The 15,022-nt window shown below is 37.8% G+C and overlaps 1 protein-coding gene across 1 annotated transcript in view; it reads left to right on the top strand.

The window, feature by feature from the left end:
* CCDC30 (coiled-coil domain containing 30) overlaps window positions 1-15,022 on the top strand; it is a 159,687-nt gene that overhangs the window by 40,121 nt on the left and 104,544 nt on the right. The window lies entirely within an intron of this gene.

Below are 15,022 nucleotides of genomic sequence, written 5' to 3' on the forward strand. Positions count from 1 at the left end.
GGAAGGAAAGAAGGAAGGAAGGAGGGAGTGGAGGGAAGAAAGAAAAGAAGGAAGGAAGGAAAGAGGAATTTCCAGGCAAGACTTCAGTAACTTTTACCAAAATTTTTCCCAGAGCACCCAGTGGTGGTGCTCTAATTTACAGAAGTTGACTTATTAATAACTATTTTTATTAGTTTCTTATTTATCCTTCCAGTATTTCTTTATTCTGAAAGAAGCATTTTGAACATTTATTCAGATTTCCTCCTTTCTTAGTTTCTCTTCCCTTCCCTTCCCTCCCTCCCTTCCTTCCTTCCTTCCTTCTTTCCCTCCCTTCCTCCCTTCCTTCTTCCCCTCCCTCCCTTCCTCCCTTCCTCCCCGTCCTTCCCTTCCTTCCTTCCCTTCCTTTCTTCCTTCCTTCCTTCTTTCCTTCTTTCCCTCCCTTCCTTCTTCCCCTCCCTCCCTTCCTTCCTTCCTTCTTTCCTTCTTTCCCTCCCTTCCTTCCTTCCTTCTTTCCCTCCCTTCCTCCCTGCCCTTCCTTCCTTCCTCCCTCTCTTCCTTCTTTCCTTCTTTCCCTCCCTTCCTCCCTTCCTTCTTCCCCTCCCTCCCTTCCTGCCCTTCCTTCCTTCCTTCTTTCCCTCCATTCCTTCCTTCCTCCCTCCCTTCCTCCCTCCCTTCCTTCCTCCCTCCCTCCCTTCCTTCCTTCCTTCCTTCCAACCTTCCTTCCTTTCTTTTTAACTAAAATGCTCCTGGAGATCCTTCTGTATCATACAAAGAGATCTTCCTGATTCTTTAGAGCAGCTAGCATTCTACTGCGTGGATGTACTATAATTTATTTAACCAGTCTCCTGTTGATGGACACTTGGGTTGTTTGCAGTCTTTTGCATATTTATGCAGGTGTTTCTACAGGATAGAGTCACAGAAATGGGATTGTGAGGTTAGGGGGTAGCTAGATCTGTAATTTTGGTCGATATTGCCAGATACTACTCAGTGGAAATTGCATCATTTTCCTCTTCCATCAGCAATGTATGAGAAAACTAGTTTCCTAAAAATTCACTAACTGAATATATTGTCAAACTTTTGTATTTTTACTAAATGATAGGTGAGAATGAGTATCTCAGTGTAGTTTTCATTTTCAATCATCTATTTATAGTGAGATTGAGCATTTTTCAAATGTTTACATTTATATTTAATATCAATGTTTATATTTCTTTTATAAAATTAACTTTATTGAAATAGTTAATACAATATAAACATACATATTTTAAGAGTTGAGTTCAATGAGCTTTGACAAATGCATACATCTGTGTAACCACAACCACTGCAGTCAAGAAAGAAAACATTCATTAGCCTAAAATGTTCCCTCCCCTTTTGCTATCAATGCTTCCCACTCCGCCACTTTCTATGACCATACCATTTCTAGAAATTCAAATAAATAGAATCATCTGGTATATACTCTTTTCTATTTGGCTTCTTTCACTTATAATAATACTTTTGAGATTTATCCATGTTGTTGTCTATATCAATAGTTCATTTTTAAATGGCTGAATAATATTCCTGTATATATGGATATACCATACACTGTTTATCTATCCACTGCTTAATAGATAATCACATTGTTTTCAGCTAATATGAATAAAGCTGCTACTAGTATTCACATACAAGTGTGTTTTTTTTTTCCTCTCGGATAAATACCTAGCAGTGGAATTACTGAATCACAGAGCAAGTACATGTTTAATTTTATAAGAAACTGCCAGACTGTCTTCCACTTTGTAATAATGCTGCTATGAACAATCATGTACAAATTTTTGTGTGAACACGTTTTCATTTTTCTTGGGTATGTACATAGGAGTGGAATTGCTGGGTCATATGTTAATTCTATGTTAAACTTCTTGTAGAACTGCCAGACTATTCTCCAAAGCACCTTCACCATTTAACATTCCCATCAGCAGTGTATGAGTGTTCCAATTTCTCCACATCCTTAGCAGCATTTGTTATATTTTGTCTTTTTTTTATTATAGCTATCCTAGTGGGTATAATAAAGTAGTATCTCAGTATAGATTTTTCTTTTTTTAACAACTTTATTGGAGTATAATTGCTTTATATTGTGTTAGTTTCTGCTGTATAACAAAGTGAATCAGCTATACGTATAGTTATATCCCCATATTCCCTCCCTCTTGCATCTCCCTCCCACTCTCCCTATCCCTCCTCTCTAGGTGGTCACAAAGCACCAAGCTAATCTCCCTGTGCTATGCGGCTGCTTCCCACTAGCTATCTATTTTACATTTCGTACTATATATAAATCCATTGCACTCTCTCACTTCATCCCAACTTACCCTTCCCCCTCCCCGTGTCCTCAAGTCCATTCTCTACATCTGCATCTTTATTCCTGTCCTGCCCCTAGGTTCTTCAGAACCACTTTTTTTTTTTAAATTCCATATATATGTGTTAGCATACGGTATTTGTTTTTCTCTTTCTGACTTGCTTCACTCGTATGACAGATTCTAGGTCCATCCACCTCACTACAAATAACTCAATTTTGTTTCTTTTTATGGCTGAGTAATATTCCATTGTATATAATGTGCCAATCTTCTTTATCCATTCATCTGTCGGTGGACACTTAGGTTGCTTCCATGTCCTGGCTATTGTAAATAGAGCTGCAATGAACATTGTGGTACATGACTCTTCTTGAATTATGGTTTTCTCAGGGTTATGCCCACTAGTGGGATTCTGGGTCGTATGGTAGTTCTATTTTTAGTTTTTTAAGGAACCTCCATACTATTCTCCATAGGGGTTGTATCCACTTACATTCCCACCAACAGTGTAGGAGGGTTCCCTTTTCTCCACACCTTCTCGAGCATTTATTGTTTGTAGATTTTTTGATGATGGCCATTCTGACCAGGGTGAGGTGATACCTCATTGTAGTTTTGATTTGCATTTCTCTAATGATTGGTTTTGTTGAGCATCCTTTCATGTGTTTGTTGGCAATCTGTATATCTTCTTTGGAGATATGTCTATTTAGGTCTTCTGCCCATTTTTGGATTGGGTTGTTTGTTTTTTCATATTGAGCTGCATGGGCTGCTTGTAAATTTTGGAGATTAATCCTTTGTCAGTTGCTTCATTTGCAAATATTTTCTCCCATTCTGAGGGTTGTCTTTTCATCTTGTTTATGGTTTCCTTTGCTGTGCAAAAGCTTTGAAGTTTCATTAGGTCCCATTTGTTTATTTTTGTTTTTATTTCTATTTTTCTACGAGGTGGGTCAAAAAGGATCTTGCTGTGATTTATGTCATGGAGTGTTCTTCCTATGTGGTCCTCTAAGAGTTTTATACTGTCCAACCTTACATTTAGGTCTTTAATCCATTCTGAGTTTATTTTTCTGTATGGTGTTAGGGAGTGTTCTAATTTCATTGTTTTACATGTAGCTGTCCAGTTTTCCCAGCACCACTTATTGAAGAGACTGTCTTTTCTCCATTGTATATTCTTGCCTCCTTTATCAAAGATAAGGTGACCATATGTGCGTGGGTTTATCTCTGGGCTTTCTATCCTGTTCCACTGATCTATATATATATATATTTTTTGCCAGTACCATACTGTCTTGATTACTGTAGCTTTGTAGTATAGTCTGAAGTCAGGGAGCCTAATTCCTCCAGCTCCTTTTTTCTTTCTCAAGATTGCTTTGGCTATTCGGGGTCTTTTGTGTCTCCATACAAATTGTGAAATTTTTTGTTCTAGTTCTGTGATAAATACCATTGATAGTTTGATAAGGATTGCATTGAATCTGTAGATTGCTTTGGGTAGTATAGTCATTTTCACAATGTTGATTCTTCCAATCCAAGAACATGGTTTATCTCTCCATCTGTTTGTATCATCTTTAATTTCTTTCATCAGTGTCTTATAGTTTTCTGCATACAGGTCTTTTGTCTCCTTAGGTAGGTTTATTCCTAGGTATTTTATTCTTTTTGTTGCAGTGGTAAATGGGAGTGTTTCCTTAATTTCCCTTTCAGATTTTTCATCATTAGTGTACAGGAATACAAGAGATTTCTGTGCATTAATTTTGTATCCTGCTACTTTACCAGTTTCATTGATTAGCTCTAGTAGTTTTCTAGTAACATCTTTAGGATTCTCTATGTATAGTATCATGTCAGCTGCAAACAGTGACAGCTTTACATCTTCTTTTCCAATTTGGATTCCGTTTATTTCTTTTTCTTCTCTGATTGCTGTGGCTAAAACTTCCAAAACTATGTTGAATAATAGTGGTGAGAGCGGGCAACCTGTCTTGTTCCTGATCTTAGTGGAAATGGTGTCAGTTTTTCACCATTGAGAATGATGTTGGCTGTGGGTTTGTCTTATACGGCCTCTATTATGTTGAGGTAAGTTCCCTCTATGCCTACTTTCTGGAGGGTTTTTATCATAAATAGGTGTTGAATTTTGTCTAAAGCTTTTTCTGCATCTATTCAGATGATCGTATGGTTTTTATCCTTCAGTTTGTTACTATGGTATATCACATTGATTTGTGTATATTGAAGAATCCTTGCATTCCTGGGATAAACCCCACTTTATCATGGTGTATGATCCTTTTAATGTGCTGTTGGATTCTGTTTGCTGGTATTTTTTTGAGGATTTTTGCATCTGTGTTCAACAGTGATTTGGCCTGTAGTTTTCTTTCGTTGTGACATCTTTGTCTGGTTTTGGTATCAGGGTGATCGTGGCCTCGTAGAATCAGTTTGGGAGTGTTCCTCACTCTGCTATATTTTGGAAGAGTTTGAGAAGGATGGGTGTTAGCTCTTCTGTAAATGTTTGATAGAATTCGCCTGTGAAGCCATCTGGTCCTGGGCTTTTGTTTGTTGGAAGGTTTTTTGTTTTTGTTTTTGTTTTAAATAAATTTATTTATTTATTTATTTATTTATTTATTTTTGGCTGTGTTGGGTCTTCGTTTCTGTGTGAGGGCTTTCTCTAGTTGTGACGAACGGGGGCCACTCTTCATTGCAGTGCGCGGACCTCTCACTATCGCGGCCTCTCTTGTTGCGGAGCACAGGCTCCAGACGTGCAGGCTCAGTAGTTGTGGCTCACGGGCCTTCTTGCTCCGCGGCATGTGGGATCTTCCCAGACCAGGGCTCGAACCCGTGTCCCCTGCATTGGCAGGCAGATTCTCAACCACTGCGCCACCAGGGAAGCCCCAAAAAACACTTCTTTTGTTTATTTATTTATTTATTTATTTATTTTTGGCTGTGTTGGGTCTTTGTTTCTGTGCGAGGGCTTTCTCTAGTTGTGGCAAGCGGGTGCCACTCTTCATCGCCGTGCGCAGGCCTCTCGTTGCGGAGCACAGGCTCCAGACGCGCAGGCTCAGTAGTTGTGGCTCACGGGCCCAGTTGGTCCGTGGCATGTGGGATCTTCCCAGACCAGGGCTCGAACCCGTGTCCCCTGCATTGGCAGGCAGATTCTCAACCACTGCGCCACCAGGGAAGCCCTGTTGGAAGGTTTTTAATCACAGTTTCAATTTCGGTGCTTGTGATTGGTCTGTTTATATTTCCTATTTATTCCTGAGTCTTTCTTCTTCAGTCTTGGAAGGTTGTGCTTTTCTAAGAATTTGTACATTTCTTCCAGGTCGTCCATTTTATTAGAATATAGTGGCTTGTAGTAATCTCTCATGATCCTTTGTATTTATGCAGTGTCAGTTGTTACTTCTCCTTTTTCATTTCTAATTCTATTGATTTGAGTCTTCTCCGTTTTTTTCTTGATTAGTCTGGCTAATGGTTTATCAATTTTGTTTATCTTCTCAAAGAACCAGCTTTTAGTTGTATTGATCTTTGCTATTGTTTCCTTCATATCTTTTTCATTTATTTCTGATCTGATCTTTATGATTTCTTTCCTTCTGCTAACTTTGGGGGGTTTTTTTGTTCTTTCTCTAATTGCTTTAGGTGTAAGGTTAGGTTGTTTATTTGAGATTTTCTTCTTTCTTGAGGTTGGATTGTATTGCTATAAACTTCCCTCTTAGAACTGCTTTTGCTGCATCCCATAGGTTTTGGGTCGTCGTGTTTTCATTGTCATTTGTTACTAGGTATTTTTTGATTTCCTCTTTGATTTCTTCAGTGATCTCTTGGTTATTTAGTAGCATATTGTTTAGCCTCCATGTGTTTGTATTTTTTACACTTTTTTCCCTGTAATTGATATGTAGTCTAATAGCGTAGTGGTTGGAAAAGATACTTGATACGATTTCAATTTTCTTAAATTTACCAAGACTTGATTTGTGTCCCAAGATATGATCTATCGTGGAGAATGTTCCACGAGCACTTGAGAAGAAAATGTATTCTGTTGTTTTTGGATGGAATGTCCTGTAAATATCAATTAAATCCATCTTGTTTAATTTGTCATTTAAAGCTTGTGTTTCCTTATCTATTTTCGTTTTGGTTGATCTGTCCATTGGTGAAAGTGGGGTGTTAAAGTCCCCTATTATTATTGTGTTACTGTCATTTTCCCCTTTTATGGCTTTTAGCATTTGCCTTATGTATTGAGGTGCTCCTATGTTGGGTGCATAAATATTTACAATTGTTATATCTTCTTTTTTTTTTTTTTTTAATTTTTTTTTTTTTAAGTATTTGTTTATTTATTTATGACTGTGTTGGGTCTTCGTTTCTGTGCGAGGGCTTTTTCTAGTTGTGGCAAGTGGGGGCCACTCTTCATCGCGGTGCGCGGGCCTCTCACTATCACGGCCTCTCTTGTTGCGGAGCACAGGCTCCAGACGCGCAGGCTCAGTAATTGTGGCTTACGGGCCCAGCTGCTCCACGGCATGTGGGATCTTCCCAGACCAGGGCTTGAACCCATGTCCCCTGCATTGGCAGGCAGATTCTCAACCACTGCGCCACCAGGGAAGCCCCTGTTATATCTTCTTCTTGGATTGATCCCTTGATCATTACGTAGTGTCCTTCTTTGTCTCTTGTGATAGTCTTTGTTTTAAAGTCTATTTTGTCTGATATGAGAATTGCTACTCCAGCTTTCTCTTGATTTCCATTTGCATGGAATATCTTTTTCCATCCCCTCACTTTCAGTCTGTATGTGTCCCTAGGTCTGAAGTGGGTTTCTTGTAGACAGCATATATACGGATCTTGTTTTTGTATCCATTCAGCCAGTCTATTGGTTGGAGTATTTAATCCATTTACATTTAAGGTGATTATTGATATGTATGTTCCTATTACCATTTTCTTTTTTTTGTTGTTTTTAAACTATTTTTATCTGGACTTCACAGATCTTTTATTTATTTATTTATTTATTTATGGCTGTGTTGGGTCTTCATTTTTGTGCGTGGCTTTCTCTAGTTGCGGTAAGCAGGGTCCACTCTTCATCACGGTGCGTGGGCCTCTCACTATCATGGCCTCTCTTGTTGCGCAGCACAGGTTCCAGACGCGCAGGCTCAGTAGTTGTGGCTCACGGGCCTAGTTGCTCCACGGCATGTGGGATCTTCGCAGACCAGGGCTCGAACCCGTGTCCCCTGCATTAGCAGGCAGATTCTCAACCACTGCGCCACCAGGGAAGCCCTACCATTTTCTTAATCGTTTTGGGTTTGTTATTGTAGGTCTTTTCCTTCTCTTGTGTTTCCTGCCTAGAGAAGTTCCTTTAATATTTGTTATAAAACTGGTTTGGTGGTGCTGAATTCTCTTAGCTTTTGCTTGTCTGTAAAGTTTTTAATTTCTCTGTCGAATTGAGTGAGATCCTTGCTGGGTAGAGTAATCTTGGTAGTAGGTTTTTCCCTTTCATCACTTTAAATATGTCCTGCCACTGCCTTCTGGCTTGCAGAGTTTCTGCTGAAAGATCAGCTGTTAACCTTATGGGAATTCCCTTGTATGTTATTTGTTGCTTTTCCCTTGCTGCTTTCAATATTTTTTCTTTGTATTTAATTTTTGATAGTTTGATTAATTTGTGTCTTGGCATGTTTCTCCTTGGATTTATCCTGTATGGGACTCACTGTGCTTCCTGGACTTGGTTGACCCTTTCCTTTCCCATATTAGCAGAGTTTTCAACTATAATCTCTTCAAATATTTTCTCATTCCCTTTCTTTTTCTCTTCCTCTTCTGGGACCCCTGTAATTCGAATGTTGGTGCATTTAATGTTGTCCCAGAGGTCTCTGAGACTGTCTCAATTCTTTTCATTCTTTGTTCTTTATTCTACTCTGCAGTAGTTATTTTCACTATTTTATATTGCAGGTCACTTATCCGTTCTTCTGCCTCAGTTATTCTGCTATTGATTCCTTCTAGAGAGTTTTTAATTTCATTTATTTTGTTGTTCATCATTGTTTGTTTGCTCTTTAGTTCGTCTAGGTCCTTATTAAACGTTTCTTGTATTTCCTCCATCTATTTCCAAGATTTTGGATCATCTTTACTATCATTACTCTGAATTCTTTTTTCAGGTAGACTGCCTATTTCCTCTTCGTTTTTTTGGTCTCATGGGTTTTTACCTCACTCCTTCATCTGCTGCATATTTCTCTGTCTTCTCATTTTGCTTAACTTACTGTTTTTGGGGTCTCCTTTTCGCAGGCTGCAGGTTCATAGTTCCCACTGTTTTTGGTGGTGCCCTCAGTGGGTAAGGTTTGTTCCGTGGGTTGTGTAGGCTTCCCTCCCCTAGGTGGAGGGGACTAGTGCCTGTGTTCTGGTGGATGAGGCTGGATCTTGTCTTTCTGGTGGGCAGGACCATGTCCAGTGGTGTGTTTTGGGGTGTGTGTGAACTTATTATGATTTTCGGCAGCCTTTCTGCTAATGGGTAGGGTTGTGTTCCTGTCTTGCTAGTTGTTTGGCATGGGGTGTCCAGCACTGGAGCTTGCTGGTCGTTGAGTGGAGCTGGGTCTTAGCATTGAGACTGAGATCTCTGGAGAGCTCTCGCCAACTGGTATTACGTGGGGCCAGTAGGTCTCTGGTGGTCCAGTGTCCTGACCTCGGCTCTCCCAACTCGGAGGCTCAGGCCTGACAGCCGGCCAGAGCACCAAGACCCTGTCAGCCACACAGCTGCTAGTGTTGGAGGGTCTCCTGCAGAGGTGGGGGGTGGCTGTGACTCACCTCAGGGACAAGGACACTGGCAGCCAAAGTTCTGGGAAGTACTCCTTGGCATGAGCCCTCCCGGAGTCCACCATTAGCCCCAAGAAAGAGCCTGTAACCTCAGTATAGTTTTGATTTGCATTTCCTGAATGACTAATGATATTGAGTGTCTTTTCGTATGCTGATTGGCCATTTCTAGAGCTCATCATTACTTTGTCCAGATCCACGTTTCCATCTGGTACCATACTTCTTCAGCCTGAAGAACATGATTAACATTTCTTCTAGTGCAGACCTGCTAGTGATAAACTCTCTGGTTTTGTTTGTCTGCAAATGTCTTTGTTTTACTTAATTTTTTTTTCCAATTTTTTTTACTGTAATAAAATACACATAACAGATACTTTACCATGTTAATAATTTTTAAGCATCCAGTTCAGTGATATTAAGCACATTCATATTGTTATTCAACCATCACCACCATCCACCTCTAGAACTCACTTCATCTTGCAAACCTGAAACTCTATACCCATTAAACAGTACCTCCTTATTCTGCCCCTCCCTCACAGCCCAGGCAACCACCATTCTACTTTCTTTCTCTATGATTTTGACTATTCTAAATACCTCATATAAGTGGAATCGTACACTATTTGTCCTTTTGTGACTTTCTTATTTCAGGTAGCATAATGTCTTCAAATTTCATCTATGTTGTAGCATATATCAGAATTCCCTTCCTTTTTAAAGGTGGATAATATTCCATTGTATGCATATACCACATTTTATTTATCTATTCATTTATCTTTGGATACTTGGGTTGCTTTCATGTTTCAGCTACTGTGAATAATGCTACTATGAACATGAGTATACAAGTATCTGTTCAAGTCCCTGTTTTCAATCCTTTTGGGCAGAGGTCTCCACCCCTGGGCTGCGGACCAGTACCAGTCCACGGTCTGTTAGGAACTGGGCCGAATAGCAGGAGGTGAGTGGTGGGCCAGTGAACAAAGCTTCATCTGCTGCTCCCCATTTCTCTCCATTGCTCACATTACCGCCTAAACCATCCCCCTGACCCCTGTCCATGGAAAAATTGTCCTCCACGCAACCGGTCCCTGGTGCCAAAAAGGTTGTGGACTGCTGCTTTTGGGTATATACCTAGATGTGGAATTGCTGGATTATATGATAATTCTGTTTAATTTTGTGAGGAACCACCATACCATTTTCCACAATGACTGCACCATTTTACATTCCCACCAACAGTGCACAAGTGTTCCAATTTCACCACATCCTCTTCAACACTTGTTATTTTATATTTTATTTGATGATAGCTCTCCTAATGGGTGTGATGTGGTATCTCACTGTGATCTTGGTTTGCATTTCCCTAATAATTAGTGATGTTGAGCATTTTTTTATGTGCTTATTGACCATTCATATGTCTTCATTTGAGAAGTATCTGTTCATGTCCTTTGTCCATTTTTTAAATCAGATTGTTTGTTTTTATGTTGGTGAGCTTTAAGAATTCTCTATATGTTCTACTTATATTAATCCCTTATCAGATATATAACTTACACGTATTTTTCCCATTCCATAGATTGCCTTTCAGTCTGTTAAAGTATCCTTTTTTAATATTTATTTTTACTTGTTATTTATTTATTTATTATAAAGTATCCTTTGATGCACAAAAAAATTGTTTTCATGAAGTCCAGTTTATCTATTTCTTCTTTTGTTGCCTGTGCCTTGGATGTCATATCTAAGAAATCACTGTCATATTTAAGAAAATGTTGCAAAATTTTTCCCCTATGTTTTCTTCTATGAGTTTTAGAGTTTTGGGTCTTAGATTTAAGTCTTTGATAAATTTGAGTTACTTTATATATACGCTGTTAGATAAGGGTCCAACTTCATTCTTTGGCATGTGAATGTCCAGTTATTCCAGCATCATTTGTTGAAAAGACTGTCCTTTTCCCATTGAATGGTCTTGGCACACTTGTCAAAAATCACTTGATCATATAAGCAAAAGTCTATTTCTGGTGTCTGTGTTCTGTTCCTTTGGTCTATATGTCTGTCTTTATGCCAGTAACACAGTTTTGACTGTTGTAGCTTTGTGATAAGTTTTAAAATCAGGAAGTGGGAAGCTATCAGCTTTGTTCTTTTTCAAGGTAGTTTTGGCTATTTGTCATCCCTTGAGATTCCATATGAATTTTAGGATGGGTTTTTTTTTTTTTTTTTTCTGCAAAGATTGCACTGAATCTGTAGATTGCTTTGGGTAGTAATAACATCTTAACAATATTAACACATTATTGACTGGGGGATTTTTGCAGATACTGATTCTTGTGGCCGGCAATTTGTTACGTAAGTGAATATTGAAACACCCACATTTGAGTAAATATCAACTTTTTTTGCACTTAACGTATTTATTTGAAACTTTGTACATGTCTTACTAAAGGATTCTAATATTTTGTTAGAGTGTGATAGGCGGTATAGTAGGCACCTCTGTGCAGGGGAACAGAAGATCTATTACAAATACACTGTGTTTCACTGCGCTTTCCCCTGGAAAAGCAGACTCTACACTTTCTGGCGGCATTTTTTTTTTTTTTGTCCTGTGGGACATTTCCTCTAGAATATGTTCTTTTATTTAACTGACAGTCGACAAGGTGGATCTTTGCAGGGGGATCTTTTAGAGATGCCACAAGAGTGACCAGGGTGGGACTACCACTACATTCACCAGAATGGTCAGTTACCCTACTGACCATTCTCTAGCTACGGCGAACAAAAATTGCTTGTAAGTCATTTTATTCTGTGCCTTAAGGCTACAATAAATTTTAAATGCATTGAATAAACTGCAATTACTCAAATAGAAACCCACTTTCTTATACCATTTTCGAGTTTTCCAGAGGATTTTGAGGTTTGCCAGATATTGATCGGATTGATCAACTCCTTTCACATATTCATTATTCTCCAGCATACAAGTGGGCTTAGTTTTCTGATGGCCAGTCCTCCTGTCTTCCTTTCCTGTAGGTGCTATGGAGACGTCATGAATAGTTGCCACCATGTAGACTAGCCTCTTGTCTTTCCATATAAGAAGAATTACTTCTCCCTTCTGTAAGAATGTCATTTCTCCCCTCTGTAGATTTTTAGATTTCAACTTTAATTGGTTTGGTAGACCATGATTCTCTCTTATAGTCCCACAAACTCTGTTTTTATTTTTCAGCAATATTTCAGATGTGGACACACTGTTGTAATAATTGTCTTGGTAAATATGGTGCCATGAACCAAGATAAGCTTGTAGGACCAATAATATTGTTTCTTGCAGTTTCTTTCCTTCAACCATGTAAATCTCAAGGTTGCACATGTATCCAGTTTCACTTTTTCTAACCATCCTGACCAAAATTCCATATTTTGTAAGTTTTCCGGGATTATAGGTTTTGAATCTGAGTCGTCCTCTCCACTTTATCATTGCCTCCTCAAGTGATAGCTCTTGTTTGGGTATATAGATCGATTGAAATTTTGGTAGAAAATAATCCAAAAGAGGTTTAGCTTTTGAAATTCTGTCTGTAGGAAGTGGAGTTTCCAAGTTATCTTTAAAGTGAAAAAAATGTCATTATTTGTTCAAACCTTCTTCTTGTCATAATCTTTGTTCAAACCTTCTTCTCGTCATAATCTTTGGTATTTCAAGTAAGGGATCAGTCGACCAATATTTTTTCCAGTATGACTTTCTTTTTTGTCCCGTCAAAATTATTAATCCAAGAAACTTCTTCACATCATTGGTTACATCAGTCTATTTTAAAGTCTTATCGTACTTTTTATATGATTTTTTTATTCTGTTGGTGATTCAATGTTGTTTGAGAAGTGACCAACTCAAAAAAATTGTTACCAAAAATTAATTCTCTTATTTCACTAACACTTTGCAGGTTATTACATTCAATAGTTACATCTGACAAACCTGTAAAGTCTTCTAATTTTCGTGAAATGTTGTCTTCAATCCACTCTTCTGTAGAAGCAAAGGAGCATTCTCCAGCACCATGAGTTTCATTTTCGCTTTCCGTATCAGAGTCAGTCACTAAGGTTTTTTGTCTTTTTGTTGATCTAATATTCACATCGTCTGAATCAAAACTGTATTCTGAAGAACTATCATCTTCTGAGACACTAGTATATATGTCGCTCAGACAATCAGAGAAAGTATCTGCATAAAATTCACCAAAAAATTCTTCTTCACTCAAAATTTCATGATGTGTCATTTTCAAAAATTTTACAGTAATAAACTTGCATTTATAATATACACAAGGTTGGAACAAAAACCTAATAGAGCAAAATGTGAATGATAATGACAATCATAAGTTGTATAATGAACGCCTGATCAATTTTAAGCTCTAACAACTTCCATGGTGATGTTAATTGTATAACTCTCTTAAAACATATTGATACGTCTCTGGTCAATAACATTTGGCATATTAATAGGCTCCAGTCAATAAATTGTTAAGTCTTTCAATCCATGAACATGGGATGTGTTTTTATTTATGTCTTCTACAATTTCTTTCAGCAGTGTTTTGTAGTTTTCATTGTGTAAGTCTTTCACCTCTTTGGTTAAGTTAATTCCTAAGTATTTTATGCTTTTTGATGCTACTGTAAATGGAACTGTTTTTGTAATTTCCTTTTCAGATTGTTCACTGTTAGTGTATAGAAGTGCAACTTATTTTTGTGTGTTGCAGTTGTATCCTGCTACTTGGCTGAATTCGTTTATTATTTCTAACAGTTTGTGGAATCTTTAAGGTTTTCTACACATAAGAGCATCTGCAAACAGAGATAATTTTACTCTTTCCTTTCCAATTTGGATGCCTTTTATTTATTTTTTTCTTGCTAAATTGCTCTGGCTGATTCCAGTACTATGTTGAACAGAAGTGGTGAAAGCAGACATCCTTGCCTTGTTCCTGATCTTAGAGGAAAAGCCTTCAGTCTTTTCACCATTGAGTATCATGTTCACTGTGGGTTTTTCATATATATTTTATTATGTTGAGGTACTTTCCTTCTATTCCTAGTTTGTGGAGTGCTTTTTAATCATGAAAGCGTACTGAATTTTGTCAAATGCTTTTGCAGCATCAGTTGGGATGATCATGTCTTTTTTCCCTTTATTCTGTTAATGTGTTGTATTACATTGATCAATATTCCTATGTTGAACCATCTTTGCATTCTAAGAGCAAATCTGATTTGGTCATGGTGTATAATCTTTCTAATATGGTGTTAAATTTGTTTTGCTAGTATTTTGTTGAGGATTTTTGCATCAATGCTCATAAGGGATAGTAGTCTGTCGTTTTCTTTTCTTGTAGTGTCTTTGCCTGCCTTTGGATAAGGTTAATGCTGCCCTCATAGGATGACTTAGGAAGTGTTTCTTCCCTTTCAAGTTTTGGGAAAGTTTGAGAAGGATTGGTATTAGTTATTCTTTAAATAATTTGTAGAATTCACCAGTAAAGCCATCAGATCCAGGGCTTTTCTTTGTATAGGAGATTTTTGATTACTAATTCAATGTCCTTGCTAGTTATAGGTCTATTCAAATTTTCTATTTCTTCATGATTCAGTCATTTTTGGTTTTGTATTGCTAGGAATTTGTCCATTGCATGTAGGTTATACAGTTTGTGATGTACAGTTGTTCAGAGTACTCTCTTATAATCCTTTTTATTTCTGTAGAATCAGTAGTAATGTCCCCACTTTCAATTCTTATTTTAGTAATTTGAATCTTCTCTCTTTTTTCCTTAGTTATTCCAGGTAAAGGTCTGTCAATTTTGTTGATATTTTCAAAGAACAAACTTTTGGTTTCACTGATTTTCTAGGTTTTTCTATTCTCTGTTTTGTTTATCTCTGCTCTAACCTTTATTGTTTCTATTTGCTACCTTTGCATGTAGTTTGTTGTCCTTTTTCTAGTTTCTTAAATTGTAAAGTTAGGTTGTTGATTTGAAGTCACTCTTGTTCTTTAATATAAATGTCTGTAGCTATAAAATTCCCCCTTAGTACTGCTTTCATTGCATCCCATATGTTTTAATATG

The sequence above is a fragment of the Balaenoptera musculus genome, chromosome 1 (genome assembly GCF_009873245.2).
Source record: "Balaenoptera musculus isolate JJ_BM4_2016_0621 chromosome 1, mBalMus1.pri.v3, whole genome shotgun sequence".
Lineage (NCBI taxonomy): Eukaryota > Metazoa > Chordata > Mammalia > Artiodactyla > Balaenopteridae > Balaenoptera > Balaenoptera musculus.